This window comes from Anas acuta, chromosome 10 (genome assembly GCF_963932015.1).
Source record: "Anas acuta chromosome 10, bAnaAcu1.1, whole genome shotgun sequence".
Classification (NCBI taxonomy): domain Eukaryota; kingdom Metazoa; phylum Chordata; class Aves; order Anseriformes; family Anatidae; genus Anas; species Anas acuta.
In genome coordinates, this window is record NC_088988.1 from 16,124,123 (window position 1) to 16,137,478 (window position 13,356).

The window sequence follows — 13,356 nt, forward strand, 5'->3', positions numbered from 1 at the left end:
AAATCTGTTTCTTTCTAATTACATGCTACACTTTAGATCTACATGTATGTTGGTCAGATAGGCATAAAGTTGTTTTTGGTAGCATTGAAACAATTTATTTCATTGATGTTGAAGATAATCTAGATTTCTGATATGACTGAAAATAGCATTCTGTAGGGAATCAGTAGTTTCAGGTGGAGAGCTAGCTGCACAATACAGTGAAGGAAGCATACCCCTATTTTGTCATTAAGTTCTGCCCTTAATTGGTGTGTGCTAATTCAGGTATATTCATACGCCATGCCCCATATGTGAATAGGACACATGAGATGAAGCTTCAGGTTTTATGAATTCATTTCATTAGAGTTCTGACTTACATTTATAATGCGTAAGCAGAATGAAATAGCCTGATGACATTTAGGTACATAACGAAACGCTAAAACTTGCCAGTCAAGTTTTTGTGTCTGAGAAATATCTATGGTAGACGCTACAAGCACAGAAGAGTTGCACAGAACTGAGAACCAGCTTGATTATAAATCTGAGCGATCTCTTTGCTTAGTTGCACTCCAGAAATGAAAAACAAATCTGAATTTCTCAGTCTAAGCTCAAAGACGATAAAGCATGTTTGTTTACCATCTGCACCATCCTTTCAGTCCCCAGAGGCATATGAAAAGACAGGCTATAACAATGGAGTTCTGGCTTGCTGAAAGCAGCATCAGCAGAGCTCTAAAGACAAAGCAGCAACTTTCTGAACAACAGATGAAGGGGGAAAAGCAGCTTGTTTTTCTCCCATAGGTTTGAACAATTGACATGTGTTTACATGATTGAAAATGGATAGAAACATTTCTCATGAGGACATATTCATGGCTACATTACAGCAGCAAAGATGGTGTTTTCTGCATGTCCTGAGGAGTTGCTTAATCCTTTCAAATCTTTTATGGCCTGGATCAGAAATAGTGAGCTTAAATCCTGGCATATCAACAGAATTTAAGATGCAATTTTCATGGCTTTTTTGGTGTATGCTAAAACTGAATTTTAATCTACATAAGCAATCCTTGAGTCAGCAGAAAACATTTTAAAATACATTTATTAGAAGATTAAAGAGCAAGTCCTTGATTTTCCAGTGTTTTCTTTTGTATTCAATGTGTCTGTGTTCATTATAGTCACCCATTGAAACTGAATACTCAAGAATGCAAATTTATTTTTTATGTGGCACTTGAATTGCTAAAGCTGAACCAGCATGCAGGCACAACCTGCTATCAAGGGTAGGTATTAGACTGATGTTATGTATGCATGGTTCTGTGTTTCATTGTGTTCCAACTATGGGATATAAAGATCCAAACTACTGTTCTGAGCAAAGAGGTAAAAATCCTCCAGCAGTTAGTGTAACAGGTATCGTGACTGTCGCAAATATCTCATTGTAGTAGCTGAGTTTTATTGACAGAGAAATGGCTTTCTTGTAGGAGAAACCACTGTCTTCATAGATGGGAGTGTATGTGTGGGGATTGTTCGTCTGGCATCCTTAGCCTAGATTGATGTACATGTATGAGTATGCACCAGAGCAACTCTCACACTGTGGCTTCTCATCAGGACCAGCAGGAGCGTTTGGTTGGTAAAGGGGCTGATGAAGAACAGGAGCAGTTGACAGGCTCCTAGCTTGCATGTCCAATGCAACCTCACTGTCTGCGAGACGCTCACAGGGCAATGTCGTTTTACATGAATACACCCAACATAAAAAAACTCCTCTGTACCTCTGCAGTGTTCACTGTGCTCATCTTGGTGGCACTTGAAGGTTTCATTAGCTGCAGGCAAGATAGAGACAGTTGTTCAGAGCAAATTCGGTTTGTCTTCATATGACTGTATTGTGACAGAAGAGATTGACTTGTAGTTATTGTAGTAGAGGAATTTAATGGCCTAGATTGAGTTCCTGGTACCAGCTTACTAGTTATTGTGGTTTAACCTGTGGGCAGCTCAGCACCACACAGCCTTTGCTTTCTCTCTCCGTCCCTTCCCAGCTTGTCCTGCATCCCCAGCCTTCTCGCTAGCAGCACAAGCCCTTGGCTCTGCGTGAGCACTGCTCTGCTACATAAGCCACCAGTGTGTCAGCAGCATTATTCTGATCCTAAACCCAAAAGGCAGCACCATTCCAGCCACTAGGAAGAAAATTATCTCAGGTGAAACCACAACGCTAGCTCTGAGCAATACCCCTTCTTGCCTCTGACACTGATCTGTTCAAGAGTTATGTAATCTTCTTAATTTAGAGATCACGGAATTGATAATTTAAAAGGAAGTCAGTGGTGTGCTCATGTATGCTGATGGTTCTGTATCTACCTAAACATAATTATTTGATATTAGGAGGAATGCTTGGGTATGCATTTCTTTATTGTCTAATTCCCATTATATCTGTGTAATTATGAAGTTATGGCATTTTCTGTGAATACTCCAGTAGTGAACTCAGTTTATGGTAATTGTAATGTGAGTTATCTAGAGAGCAATTAAACTACGTAGTAAGTTTATAGGCTGCGTTAGGAAAATAATCAGATTTACTTTTAAATACCTACTTGGGCCTGTATTTTTGGCTCTGTGGAACCAATTCACAACACACAATTCTCTTGTAGGGAGTTTTATCCTTCAGCAAAAATGTAATGTCTGTAGGATCCCTCCAAAGAGGAGGAGATGCAAAAAGGTGCACCTGAAACAATGTCTGAATACACTGTATGGCTTCCCCTGCTGAGATGGAAGAAGAATCCTAGCAGTGCTAGGATCAAGTGGCCTTGATTTTGGAGTAGGTTAAGATTAACTGAGGATGTAGCTTATTATTTTTTTTTTTTTAAAGGAAACGACCAGAAAAATCAAATCTCAAATGTAACTTGTACTCTGAAAGATCATGCACAGTTTCCAAGCAAGAATTTTATTCCTTGCATGTTTTTTATTATGCATCTGTCAGCCAGATAAAGGAGGTTGCAAATGCTTTTTTCCTTTTTCCCTCCTGCTTGGTTACAGTTGAGGAAGGGGTCATGATTTAAAGTATTTAAACAACATTTGTAGTAAGGGTAACTGAAATGACATGCGTTATAGCACCCTGCACTGTGCTGCCAACACTGACCCACCTGTCCTCAAGAAAAAAAGAGGGTGGAAAGGATTCCTTAATACGGTGTGGTGCTCATTGTTTCTAGAAGGGAGTAAACACTGTTTTGAAAGACAATGGAATTAGCAGGGATTTCATCACTGTAGGATCATCCACTAGTAGTGGCCTGTGTTAGGTTTCTGGTGCCTTGAATGCTGGAGTGTAAGGCATAACTGGAAATTGGAAAGCCGTGTGTGATGTACCATTTCACAGCTGATCCAGGCTGGGCTATAAAAACTTCTCAAATGCCAGCAGAACCTTTGTGTGCTCTGACTTTCTGGGTCTGAACTACTGAAGGGGTAGCAGAGGGTTTATTTTGGTTCTGGGACATAAAGCTTTGTGTGCCCATACACAAGACTCCTTTTCCCTTCCCTATTTGGAAGTGCTGCTTTTATGCTCCTAGCAGGAAGAACTGTTAAGGCTATTGGGAGACTCAGTCTCTATATATTAGGTCTAGAGAACAAAAATGTGCTTCAACTGTCAGATATACTTAACACTTGAGCGTTGTAGGGTAAAGAGAGCTAAGAAATAGAAATTTGTGCAGCTGTGAGTACACATGTATCCAGCAGGACCGTGCTCCGTTCTTTGGTCTGTAATCCATTCCTCGTGATCACAAAGAACTTCTCAAGCTACCCCATGGCATTTGTGGTTCGAAATTCAGATATCTTTGTAGTAGGATTGATGTTGGAGTCAGATACACACTCCAGCAGGATCATCTCTTGCATAAAACACATGTAATGCTTCCAACTTCAGCTAGTAGCTTAGCTTAAAAATATGGTCAAATTTATTATCATATTCACTTTTAAGTATATGAAATATCACTGTCATCCTTGGGGTGATGTTCATGTATGCAATGGCCCAACGTGTGCGCTGCTGGGTTGGTGTCTTGATTGCTGGAAAATTCTTGAAAACATTTTTTCTGTATTTATCCAGCTGGAAGTGCTATGTTCTTTTCAGGAAACATGTAAGATAATCGGCATCTCCTGCCGTTTCCGATGAATAATCAAGGTATCAAGTTAAATTAAAGAGAACAGCATCTACCCATAACAGCAGGTGCAAAATTGTCACTAATTATGAATTTGCTAGGTTCAGTAGTGACTGTGCATGAATTATGTCGCATTCATTAAAAGAAATATTCAGAGCCCAATCGATGACAAGAGGAAAAAAACTATCATTAGTGTTTCTCCAAAATGAATTAATACTACTGAGATTTGCAAGTGAAGGCAGCTACAGAAAGATGAAGTATTATTCTGCCCTTGTGCCTGCCAAATACTTCTGCTAGAAAAACAGTTGTTTTTCTAGTGGTTTGGAAAACATTAACGAATTCCAGCACAAATATCCTATCTATCTTTGTGGAGAGAGAAGATTTGCATGAAGGTGTTGTCTTAAATATGTGAGAAACTTCTACGTATATGGTGTGAATAGAAGTAGGAAAAATCTTAGGTTGCTTTCAAGGTGTTTTTTTGTTTTTTTTTGGTTACCCACTTGACAAAAAGGGAGGAGTAGATGCTTCTCCTCTGCCTGTTTCTAATTATTTTTACTTGACTTGTATTAATCAGAAAGGAATATTAAAAGTAAAGCAGGATAGGGAGTAACCCATTATGTATTAAGTCTAGTCTGGATTACCAGGGGTAATAAGATCTCTGAGCTTCCTATATAATAAACCTGAAGAACTATCTCTGAGTTCAGAGGCTCCCAGTGGAGGATTACCTTGCAGGTTCCAGACTGTGCCAACTGTGGTCAAATTGCACGTTGCTCCTCACCTGTCCCTGGCCTCCAGGTCTGCCTTTGGAACAGTGATGTTGGTGTCCTCAGCATCCTGTTGGATGTAGCACTGCGGTGTCTCCACAAGGAACCTGTTCTTCCCTGTTTGTTCCCCCCACTGCTGTGCCCTCTGCTCTGGTCTGTCCTGCCTTGTGCCATCCCCTGGGAGGTCACAACTTGGCCATGTCCCTGAGATCTTAAATCCCGACAGCTGTGTACTCTCAGTGGGGTTTTCTCCAACAGAGCTTTGTGTTGTGCAGGGAGTGATGGCTGCAGTTGAGGGTCTAGATGACAGTTTTAAACCTGAAGGCTGTCCTTACGTGCTAACACCTTTAAGCAGGTGCTTAACTTGATCTCACAAATGGTTCCAGAGTACCCTGTACCACTGCTCATGTGCCTAATGCTAAACGTGTGAAATGTGTCACATGCTAGGGGCGGGGGAAGGCGGTGATCTGCATTCTAGAGAACTGAATGCTTAAAAAGCAGAGAAAGTCAAACAGAATAAGCATTAACAGTGGTCATAATATTTTCCATTTGGTATCTGCATTCAGAATGAAGCACTAATCTTCTTATGTTGATGTATTAGTATTACTTCTTCAGTGGTCCATAATTTGAAAATGAAGTGATATCTTAAGAAAGCAGCGGGCTTCAGTTTCTGCGGGTGAGAACCAAACCGGTGACCACTCGAGCCTGTCCCGGTTTTCCTGTGTATTATAACAGCAGCTCTCTTGTTTGTCTGGTTAACTGTCCTCCAGCTGGGACTACTGAGGTGAATTTTGGTATGTTTGGCCACTTGCTAAACCATCTTGCAGCCTTCTGAAATCCTAGTTAATTTTTCAAGCGTATGAGCTATTTGGTAGGTGGTGGTAGCTTGCTAGTTGTTTGCTGTCTTCCTACAGGGAAGATGAAACGGTAAAATGGGCCTATTTTCTCCCATTGGTCTATTCCCTCATGTTCAGTAAGTGTCTTGAATGAATTTATGTTCTCAACTAATTGCTTGCTTTTGCTTCAGATAAGAGCTAGTAAAATAGCTGCATGTAATTATGATATCTTCTTAATAAGCCTTCCATTTGTTTAAACTTTAAAAAAAGGCAGCTGAAAATATGCTGTACATTACCATATGAAAGAACTGCAGAAAGCGCTTCTCTCTTCAAAATGCAGAGTGGACTTGTGTCAAAGTGATTTCAGGAGAAGTGGAGGTTTGAAGGAAGAAAAAAAGCCTTTTTGACCATGGGCACATTCGAAGATGACTTTGATTAATACAAACACATTTCATCATTTGTACTTGAAAACATTTTAAATTACCTTGCAACCACAACCAATGCACTTTATTAGTTTTATATTCGCTTTCATTAACTCAGTGCCTACAACAGCCTGGATTCATTTAGTTTAAATTGTTTGGGTTTTTGTTTTTAGCTGGTGGCACGGAGGACTTCTCTCAGGAAGCTTACAGGCACTTATTACACCCCCAGTTCAGTGTTTTTACTTTCCAAGCCCTCCATCTGCCTGTAATTATACTTCATGGATATAAATCAGCCTTCCTTGTACTTCAGAATTAAATAATTAAAGGTGACAATGCTAACTGGAGGGAATGATAAGAAATGCTGTCAAAACGGAAAGTGTGTACCTCAGTTTCATCCATGAAAAATGGCCGGCTTCAGAAAACAAAAGGCTTGGAAAAAAAGACCATGCATTCTGTTCATTTCACATGAAGAAAAAATGGCCAGAAATTTGTGTAAGATATGGAGAATGCAGGCAGACTTGAAAAATATGTGGAGAAAACATCCCATGAATTTTAATTGCAAAGCAAGAAAGAACAAAGTGCTTGTGAATCTAACAGCATTAAAAACAAGATATTTACTACAGAGCACTCTAACTGGAATACTGTAACAGTTCTCAGCCTGCAATCTCATTAGTTCTCATACTTGCACATTTTCCATGCTTATGCAAAACCCTTCAAACTTTTCAAAATTAATATTTCTAAGGAAAACCTTTTCCACTGTGAATTGGTGCTACTTCTAGGAGAACTGAGCTCTGGTGCAACTCAATATTTCTAGTTTGGTTTTCAGTTGAAGTTAAAAGACTCATGTTGCAGAATTTACTTAGCTGGTTGTGTAAATGGGTATTTATTTTAACTTTAAATGCAGCACAGACACCTAGTTTGCATTCTATTTATTCACAGAATAGCCATTAAGATGGTTTATGTATAAATAGCTATGATTACTTCTGTTTAGAAGTTGCCTGAAAACACAGATGGGAAAACACATGCAAATTTCTACAATGAACTACAAAATAAATGTGCTGTGTGAAGGCGCCCAGTCCAGGCAAGGTGTGCACAGTTGGGCTTTAAATCAAGGGCACTCGAGTGTAGGTATGCCTGAAGGCAGTCTGTATGTAAAGTCACCAGTAATCCAAACTTAAGTCAGTGGAGATTCTTTGACAGGTTTCAAGATATTGGTGGCTCCAAAATGGCTCGAAACAGGGGACTAGGAACATTTTTTTTTTTTTAAAGAAATGTCTACATGCCAGCAGACTCAAGTAGATATATTTTCTTATCTGTAGGTAGAATAGTTGGGAGGTAAATATTTTTGAAAATTACAACTTAATATTCCCAAAAAATGCCTTGAGGAAAACCTATTTTTTAATAGTGTTCTCTTTTTTTTTTTTTTTTTCTTTCCTTATGCTGTGTTGGCTTCCGAAGCACCATGACTTCATCTAGGTGTTATCTTTTCCCATGTGTGCTGGACCTCAGAGAAGCCATCTGTATCCTTAAGGCCCTACACAACTGGCAACCTGAATTTAGGCAGTGGGGAGCACTCTGACTCAGCTAAGGCAGGATTTGGAAGTTGGTGAGGTGCTTTTAAAAACCTTGCTGTGGAGGTGCAACAAAGACTTCTGTCATTGGTTTTAGTCTGAAGGCTGTTGTCATGAGCTTGTGTGGGTCTCACAGGCATCCCTTCAATAGCAGTCAACGCACCAACACAGTTCACTACCAGTGAGTTGTTCTTGCTGATGCTTTGGCATTCATACAAACACACACAAAGACTCGTTGTGTTGACGTGTGCATGGAACCAAGTCCTATCTTACTGGGAATTAGTTTTAACTGTATGAAAATGATGCCTCCGTAACTAATGCTCACAAAGCAGTTAATACGTGTATTTACATTAAAACATGTATTTTGTGCCAGAGCAACACACAGCTATTCGGCGCTGAATCCTACAATTTGGGAGAGAGGTGCGGATTGAATAGGCAGTGGAATGCTGTTCTGAAGTGCACTGCTGCAAGTTTACACTGTAGTGGCAGTATCCAATCGGTGGTTTTAATTCTTTTAATTATGGAAAGCTCTAGAGTCCATAATGGTGTGGGATATACACATGTATCTGTAATAAACAACATGTATCTTGAAGAAATGGATTTAGTTTTGGCAACAACGTGATAGGGAGATCAAAGAGCTAGCTGGCATTAAAATGATTTAGATACATTTGTCATAGGCAGCTGTTATGCTAATCTCATTTATGCAGTTGTCAGCTGATAGGTTCTGATGAGCCAGCTTAGTGGGAAAATCATTAGTAGATCCCTATTGTGATAAATGTTATTTATTACTGTCAAATGGTATTAATGTTTGATTCAAAGATGGGAAATGGGCATCATCTACATGAAGTTCACCCATTCATGGTCAATGATGACAAAGGGAGCCGTTGAATTCCAGCCAAAGGAACTTCATTTCTGTAAGAAAAAAGAATAATGGATTTAATTTGCATATGTTTTAAAAGGGTAATGAAGTAATATGATGTTTATCTTGGTTGAAGAGTGGTAATTTTTGCTGGCATGGCTCCAGCAACATTTGAGTCATTGTGCAGCATTTGCTGTTCAGTTGTTGGTTGTGGAAGGGGCTTTTCAAAGCAGCAGGTGCATACGGGGGGAGGAAACAAAAATGATTTATTCATTAAGCCAAAAAAAAAGAGCAATCTCAGTGTCTTTCCCCTTACCCTCTAGAAATATATTTGCAACCATCTTCCTTCAATTTTCTTCTGCTACATCACGGTTTCTTTTCCCTTCCCGTCTGTGGCACTGCCTCTTGAATTACACAGATCCACACTGACTTCCGCTCCATCTTTGTTGCAATTGACTTTTTCCCACTTCATCTAAATAGATAAATGTGGAGAGAAGGTAGCATCCCCTTCCAAACTACCAGGCAGATAGAAGTTGGGACGTGTTCACATATGGCTGTAAAACTGAGTATTTTTTATTTATTTTTTAGAAGAAAAAAAATGTTTTGGCAAATTAGCTGTGCAGCTGGGTTTTAAGTTGTTGAAAAGTGTTCCCTCTGCTTGTGAATTTGCATGGAGACATCCCTCTTTTCCCTCTCTATTCCAATACAGCTGCACTACTCTAATCTAGTTCTATTTTTTTTTAAGTTAAAAAAAAAAATAATACAAAAAACAACCAACCAGAAACCAATTATGGTGCAACCAATTACACAATGGCTCATTTTAATTACTCATTTACCAAACAGGCATCATAACAGTTAAACAGTATCACAGTCAATATTCTGCCACTGGTATATTTATTATTTTTACACTTGCAAATGAATGAACTCAGTATGCTTAAAGTTTTCAATAATTTTGTAGTGAATAAATGGTAAAGTGACAGTAGTAATCTAAAGAAAAGTACCATAAGGAGCACTGTAGTTAACACAAAGAAAAGCCAAGTCTGGCAACTCTGCCTGCTGTCCTAAGCCACACATATATATATATATAATAGCCTTCGTATTTCAATGATAAGAAATGCCTCATAATCAAGATGACCTCGATCTTTTTCAAGGCAGGTAGATGCTAAATGCTCATTGATTTCGGTTAGAACTGAATGCATGTGTACTTCTGAAGCAATCCTTTCATCTAGACATACTCAAATTCCTACAGAAGGCTATCAGAATATTCGCAGTTGTCAGCAGTGACACTGGAGCATGGATGGATGCAGGTACTATGTGCAATTCTGTAAATTAAAGCTAGTAATTCATATCTTGCAAATGAGCTAGTAGCAGTTAATGCTCTGTAAAACATAGACAAAATACTGCAGGGGGGCTTGCATGTCTCAATTTTAAAGAATTTGGATCATGTTCTAATGATGCATACACCCTACAACAGCAACGTTCCTGGACAATTTTCAAGGTTAGCTCTAAATAGGCATCTACAGCATTAATTCATGAGGTTATTCAAGAATGTGCTGCAGTGCCAGGAAGAAAGCTTACAGTACGCTGTTACAAATAGGAAGTCATCCTGTGATTGCTGCGGCTTGAGAGTTTTCAGACTGGTCTCAGTTCAGCAGCCCTGTATTTAAACCTTTGTGTGATGCTGCTCTCTGAGGCAGAAGTTCTTGGTGGCACCCGATGTCTGCTGCCCGGCACCCGAGGTGGTGCAAGCCCAGTGTGTCACTGTGCTACCAGGTGGGACTGAACTGACTGGTGTGGGGCATGCTCTGGTGAAATGGAAGAGGATGTTTGCTGTGTTTACAACCTCTCAGAAAGCTGATCTTGCAGAGCGTAGTATAGACGTAGTTGCTGACTATTTGAGATTACTTGCATAAACGCTGCTGAGACGTTCAAGTCTTGTAAGCAAGATTTATCAAAGATCCAGAAGTTACCAAAACATGAATCTCACTATGAATTACTGTGACACCACTGCCTCATGACCAATATTGACTGCCATACTATTCTCAGTACTGTATGAGAATCTGCTTTGTCTTCACTGTGCTTTTAGACCAAAAAAAAGTTTCAATAAATATGTATAAGCTCTTTCTCCAAACAGCTGCATCTTTTGGAGGCTTGTTTCAGCTAGCTCTCCAAGTTTTCTGAATTTGGATTTGAGTCCATTCCTTTGCTACCTCCCCCCCTCCATGTATGCACTCAGATAAGTGGTTTCCTTGGTTACTTCTGGCAAAAATTACAGTTGACCATATCTTGCTATTAGGATGCTATTTAGTACAATACACGGAATCCAAGACCTTGGATCTTATCTGTTTCCTAATTAGTTCCTGGCACATCTTTTCTCGCTTAGCTGTGAACATACTAGTTTGAGTTAAGATAGATTTTAAAATCTTACTGTGAGAGAGCGCATATATCTTTAGCTTACTTTGATAGTCCTCTGAGGTTGTTCTGTAACGTAGATAGATTTGTCTCAATCTGTCTTTATGCTGAGATGTGCTGGGCTTGCTCCATTTGTTGTGATAAGAGTTGCTTTGTAGGTCATAGGAAATAAACGTAGATCTTGTTGAGAGATTTGCTTGTCAAACTGTGTGATATATTCCATGACTACTAACTTCTGGAGAGAGTGGGATTGTTATGACATGTATAATATACTGTAGGATTCATTCTGAAACCGCTGAAATTCATCACTCTCAAGCTGACATATTGAATCACTAGTTTATCAGGGCTACTGAAAGTAGCTAAAATTGCTTTCAGCTTACTAATAGCTAGTTGACTAGTCAACTCTGACATCAGGATTATCTTTGGAAATAGTACAAAATTGTCAGTAAATGAACATGATTTAGTATTTTCTGTTCTTACCTCAGATGCTGTTTGCTTTTCTGTGGTGTCATTTTCAGCCGGTGGGGTCAACACTGTCTTTTTTTTTGGGAGGGTGGGAGGATAAGCTTATTAGTTCTGCAGTGCTGGGGGCTATTTGTAAGCAAACCAATGTGCAGTTGGTAGATTGTTTTTCAATATTCAGTGAATTCTGGATGCAACTTTCTGTTCTACTTCCTCCACCCCTCCCATATGTGCTATGGCACCTGAAAAAGGTGAGTGAGATATTGACAGCCTGTTATCATTTAGGGAAAAAAAAGAACAGAAGAAGCAGTTGCAGTTAAAGGCAGGAACCTAGAGGCAGATATTAGCTTTTTTTTTTTTTTTTTTTTTTTTTTTTTTTTTTTTTTTAACAAAGATGACTGCAAAGGTAATTTTCATTAGAAATGAATCATATAATGGATAATGGAATAATGGATACCTTGAATTTGATGATATCAGTGGTGGTTAGGCATTGAAAAGATATGATGTGTAGAGGCTAGGAGCCAGGGAAATGGATTATTCACTTTAGGATCTGTTTCAATAAAATGAGGTTTCTTTTTGCTGTCTTGTAGAAACTAAAAGTAATCTGTAAGAAAGACTGAAAATAACTAAAATAACATCTGTGTTAAAACTCAAGGTTTTGAGGGCATGTACTGTATTTTTGGAAGCATTCCTTTTGTGCTTTATTTGGCATCTCGTGGTGCATTTCAGAACAGCTTGCATAAAGTCATCAGTTGTCATCTGCTTTCTGATCAAAAACTGCTAAATTAGATTTTGACAAGTCTGATCTGTATCACTATTTTTCCTCTAGTCTCTTAGGCTTACTTGCCTGTAAGCAAACATCTGTATAAAATTATTTGCAATCAATAGCAATACTTTCTCTTTGCAGACACAGTAAACAGAATTTTCTAAGTTTACACGTGGACAAATCCTGCTATGCTTAAGTGCTGAATCTCCACAGCACTGCACCTTGTGATGTCTCTTCTATCAGCACAAAAAGAGTGAAATCCTTCTAGCCTGAAATTTATCTAATTCCTGTTTTAGGTGCATGTGCACTTTGGTCATGGCCACGCTGAAGAGCATAAATAGTGTCCTTGAAGGAGGACACTGTCTATTCCACTAACTGGAACACTGAAACTTTCCCTATTTAAATTATTTCATGTGTAACAGTACTTATGCAAGATCTTATCACATGCCTTTTTTTAACAGGTACATAATTATAACTCACTTGAAAATCCAAACTTGATATAGAAGTGAAGTCATTGCAATAAGTAACCTGCTAAATTACACTATAATTATACAAGATGTATAACAACTGCAATATAAAAGAATCAATGGTTGCAAAATATATACTTTTTTTTTTTGGAATACAGCTAAATAGCTTATTTAGGGAATATCATATTCCTCTAAAGTAGGCAATATCGTCATTCAGCAAGTTCAGCTTAACACTGCTGTAGCACCACCATAATTTCTGCATACAAGTATTTCCAGGTTGTCTTATAAAGGCCGTTGACCCGTTGACTTTTTTCTTTTTTTTTTTTGTTTTTTGTTTCAAATCGTGACTGTCCTGTTGCACTAGAATCACTGTCTCTGAGCAGGTCCTATACAAAAGTAGTCTGAAAACTTTTTTCAGTTTCCCAGTGACAACAGTGATTAATCAACTGATTGTGAAAAGTTTCTGCACCTGTCCCAACATACACTGATAACTGCACACATGCACTCACAATTCAAATGAACATGCATTTGTCTAATATCTTGATTTGAGGGGGGTGTAAAATAAAGATCCCTACCCTGAACTTCTTATGATTTTATTAGGGAATATCAGGAATGATACAAATAAAAATCACATCCAAATGGTTTCCTTACTCAACAGGTAGTAAAAATAGAGAGCACTGTCAGGTGTCAAGTTTCCTGGCTCCGCTCC